This window comes from Cupressus sempervirens, chromosome 3 (genome assembly GCF_028749045.1).
Source record: "Cupressus sempervirens isolate cs-2001-9-10 chromosome 3, ASM2874904v1, whole genome shotgun sequence".
Lineage (NCBI taxonomy): Eukaryota > Viridiplantae > Streptophyta > Pinopsida > Cupressales > Cupressaceae > Cupressus > Cupressus sempervirens.
The window spans coordinates 368,180,804-368,185,068 of NC_143120.1; positions in this window are offsets into that span (position 1 = coordinate 368,180,804).

Here is a 4,265-nt window from a genome sequence, read left to right on the forward strand (position 1 = left end):
GTCTTCATAGCTCCAAGAAAAGACATCTCTATATTCTTTGAATAATTTCTTTGTAGTTTCCCTCTCTTCGGGAGTGAAACATTTTCCAATATTAATCATTTTGGGACCAAAGACATCCCCAATGTTCAATCCTTCATATTCACCCATGGTAGGTCCCTTTATTATTCTTTTCTACTTAACATAAGCATCATGTCTATTAAATAACTTTTCTAGAGCTACAAAATATGGGGGAATAATATTGCTTTTCAGTTGGACCTCACCACTTTTGTTATGTTCATTGTCCTCACGAGACTCAAGTTCAAAGCTGGCTTTATCATTTTCAAGAAACAACTGCAAACTCTTATCATCATTAAAGACTTGCCAGGATTCTACATTATCTGGGATAGTAGATGGATATATAATTTCAATTTGATATTTCTTATCCTTAAAATCTAGATGTGGGAGTAACAAGGAAGTAGAGACTGCAAGTGAGTCAGCCTTTGTATTCATCTCTCTTGGCACAACTCTAATGGAGGAAGCATCTAAACTTTCTATCTCATCCCTCACCCTATTCTTGTAATTCTTCAGTTTATGATTCTTCACCGGGTATTGTCCTTTGATTTGCCTCACAACAAGCTCGACATCACCTTCTGCCTTCAAGATCTTTATCCCCCTTTCTTTTGCAGAAACTATCCCCAATATTAAAGCTTTGTATTCTGTTGTATTGTTTGTGTTACCAAATTCTAATTTGAAAGCTAAGGGCTTAGCTTCTCCTTTTGGGGATATCAAAACTACACCAACTCCAGACTCTAAGGAAGCACAAATTCCATCAAATTCAAGTGTCCATATGCTTGGTATATCTTTGTTTTCATTGGGGGTTTTATCACCTTGATTTTCATCTATTTGTTCATTCATATCTTCCTCAGTAAACAACATGTAGTTGCTGAATTCCAGTTCTTGATACAAAATTTGAGCTTTGGGATCATCCGATTTCAAGACTGTCAATTTTTCTTTTTCTTCAAGCTCTAACTTGACTTTCTTATTACTAATAGGAATCACAACTTGGGACCAGTCTAGCTTAATTTCTCCTTCTAAGTCTTGGCAGAAACTTCTACTTAAAAGGAGTCCATAACTTGCAGGAATATTAGCTACCAGAATGGTTAACAGGAGTTTTTTTTTCTGGATATGAGGCTAGAGCTACTTGTGCATCTTTAATTTGTCCAAGAAAAGGGACTTGTTTGGCATCCATAGAATAACATCTCCCATGCACTTTAGTAAGATTCAACCCCAATGCTTTAGCTACGGAATATGGCATAACATTATTTGATGCACTTGAATCTATTATGCAATTACTGAGTTTACATCCATTAATATACAATGAAATATAAAAAGGTTTAGGCTTCTGTCTAGGGAGGGTTGCTAAAATAGTAGAATCTTCTTGATTAAACAAGCCAGATGTTAAGGTTTCATTTTCAATTTCAATAGTCACGTTATGATTCAAGTCTGAGGTACCTCCTTTACATTTATCCACTAATCTCTTTAGCTCAGAAGGATGTGACTTTAAATAATCAATAGTTGAAATTTGAACCTTTGACTCTTCACAAAATTAAATGAAATCAAAAGATGTATGGTCCTTACCCATTTGTGAAGTGGATGTTTCTTGATCAGTATGTACATTACTCATAGAAGGACTGGAGTTTTCTTTATGAGTATGACCTAAGGCTTGATTCTTATCCTTTCTCCATGGGTAAGTACTGTGTATGACGTTCTATCAATGGTTGCGTAACACTCACCTTTTGATTCAGAATCCGATTCATATTCTAAAAATAAATTTCCAGAGTCACCATTTGAACAAGAATCAGGTTCTGCACATGGAGTTGCAATATTTATTTCATTAGTAGATAGCAATTGCATCGTACAAATAGTCTCTGGACAATTTTTTCTATCATGATCCATGGTTAAATGAAAGATGCACATATTTCCCTTTTTCGGTGCTGCTTCGATTTGTGACCTAGGTTGTGAACCTGTAAGCTGTGGAAATCTACTTTCATTGCTTCTTCCTAGTGAGTTTTGGTAATTCTGTTAATAAGAGTTATTGAATCTGGATAATTGCTTTTTCATTGCAACTAATTCATTAGACAACTTCTGAATCATCTCTTCTAATGATGTGGTATTACTACTACTCCCTTAGTTTGAAGTTCTCATTTCCATTTTCTCACAGAAATTAAGTCATCCTCACATTCAATAGCTTTCTTTTGTGTGTTAGCTAGATCAATAGGGCGTGGTCTTCTCAGATCATAATTGATATTTGGAGGCATAGCACTAATAAAGAAAGTTTTTAAATTGTCGGGTGTGGGTCTATCAGTAGTAGGAATGCTGCTATTAATATTATTGAAATTGGCAACGAAATCCCTCATGCTCATAGTTGGTTGCTTCTTAATTGAAGTCAACAGTGTTAGCAAGGTGTTTTCATCTTCCAAAATTTTGTATCTAGCTTCAAATTCAGTTCTCATCATGTCCCAATCCATTATTGAACTATCAGCTAAATGATAAAACTAGTCTACTTGATTATCTATAAGGGTCTCTATAAACAATCTTACAATGATATCTTCATGTCCCACCCCCAATATATGGGTAGCCGCAAAGAATGTTTTAATCTGTTCATCTGTAGTGACTTTCCCATCACCTGAGAATTTAGGGAAGCTCTTCCTTGAACCAGTTGGAAGCATATGATAAGCATTTAGTGCTAACAGCCCTGTTGTCGTGGCCCATGGAGTAGCCATGATTCTTCTAGCAATATATGGTGAAAAATTAACAACTGGAGGTACAGTAACTCCGTGAAGTGCTAACACCTAACAAGTGGAATGTGAAGTGTTTGCATCTTGACTTCTAATAGGGGAAGGGGGTCTACTCTGAATTTTACCTCCACCTTTCCATTTTGGAACTTCTAAGATAGGAAAACCAAGCTCTGCTAATTTATCAAAGGTGGAATCTTGCTCACCCTTGTTCTTGGTACTTCTGAGGAACCTAAATTGTTCTAGGATGCAAGGTCTAATTTAACTCTTAAGCTTACCATTTTACTTGTCTTTCTACTCTCTGGATTTCTCTCCTTTGAACAACTCTTTCAATAGCTTCAACTCTTCTTTCTTCTTCCTCTAATATCTGACTAGCAATTCGATAATGTTCAATGTTCCTTCTGTGTCTCCAAACAAATGTATTAAGTGATGAAATTATATCCTCTTGGTCATCTTGGAAACCAAGGTTAGGTTGGAGCACTGGGATTATGTTTTCATGAGGTAGTACCACTTTTCTTCATGACATAGGCTTTTTGATCAAGCGATTGTTCATCTCCCCAGTAGAGTCACCAAAAATCTATTGGTTAACAGATTTTGTTCTTTTATTTTCTATGAAAATATGACTCTCAATGCCTAGATTATGAACAGTATCTATTCACAATAGTTGAAAAACCATTTTATAGTTACTAGCTTTTCTCTAAATTGGTAGGTACAACTCCCTATATGAATGATACTCAATGAATTATGTTTGCTCCTACTTATCTAATTGGGATGTGCTCTTAACCTGAGAGCAGAAGAGGCAAACCAAATTAAGCCTAACTAGAACTTAATTCAGGCAAGAATATTTCACAATACTAAAATGGATTCATGTATCCAAATTTCTTATGAATTCATAAATCCACTCACACAAAACTAAAATAAGTTGAAAATCAAATCTAAACTACAACTGATGAATTGGAAAAAGAGAAACTAACAGCATCCTTTCATCAAATGAATTGTAACAATACTTATTACATTTGTTCATGTTCTATAAACAAAGGAAATGAAACTCTGTTCTTCCTCAGTTCTCTATAACATAGAAAGGAAATACTAACTAATCACAATTCCTACTGGAATGAAAAATGATTAAAATGAAGTGCCATTCAATTGTCTCTGCAACAAATAGTACTTCAAACCAAAATTTTGCCAACCTTTCATCAATCATTGAATTTCATACATATAGGATTTGAGAGATGACCGTTACAATGGGAATGTTAATCAATTCATCTTCTCTTGATGACAAATGGAAAGATGCCAATTTATCATATCAAAATATTAACAAAGATTTCAAAATTTACAATAGAAAATGATGGTATCAACTCTTCATGATTAGGTACTTGCATGTTGGTGAATCTCAAAAGCCACCTTGAAAGCTCTAGAGCTAATTCATTTATTTCACTTTGCTGACTTGCCACTTCTTCAGCAATCATGTGCACACATCCACCAAGTGTT